Consider the following 758-nt stretch of genomic DNA (forward strand, 5'->3'; position numbering starts at 1 on the left):
GATCAAGCAATCTTTTCATCTGGAGAACATAAAGAAAATATAAACATGATTTCAAGGGAGAACTTATGGAATAGTGCTCCCATGTGCAATGGCATCTCCTGCCCTCTGCCTCATTGAGCATTCCTCTGGCTTGCCCAAACCTCCAGTAAGTCCTCCAGCCCATTCTGTTATAATGCTCAGGGTTGTGGGAGGTAAAATTCTAGGGAACCCAGGTCCTAGAAAATGCAGTCCTCCTGAATGTCCAATCCAGACTTCAAATTCCAAAGGGAGTTTAGCTCTCATGTTACCAGAAATCCTTCAGGAAAGAGAGCCATGTAACTTTATTTTTCACTGTTTAGGAATTTCTTGATTTTTATTATCAAATATCTACTATATAAACACTGAACAAAAGACAAAAAATATTAGGGGAAGAAGAATCACTGGAGAGGTGTAACATAGTGGTCAAAAACATGAACTCTGGAGCCAAACAATCTCAGCGTCACTCCTTGCTAGCTCTGTGTTCTTAGGTAGGTTTCTCAACATCTCCACTTCAGTTTCTCCATTTGTAAAATTAGCATAATAATAGTACCTATCTTATAGAACCAAGGGGATTGAACAAGTTAATATTTGAAAAGCATTTGAAACAAAGCCTAGCATGTGGCAAGTGCTGTGTTAAATCTTAAATTAAAAAAAAAAAAATTAACGGGGTTAATTTCTCCATATGTCTTTTCAGTCCTTATCCATATACATTTTTTTAGGTGTCATAGTAGATATGTATA

This window comes from Rhinolophus sinicus, linkage group LG11, assembly GCF_036562045.2.
Source record: "Rhinolophus sinicus isolate RSC01 linkage group LG11, ASM3656204v1, whole genome shotgun sequence".
In the NCBI taxonomy this organism is placed as follows: Eukaryota; Metazoa; Chordata; class Mammalia; order Chiroptera; family Rhinolophidae; genus Rhinolophus; species Rhinolophus sinicus.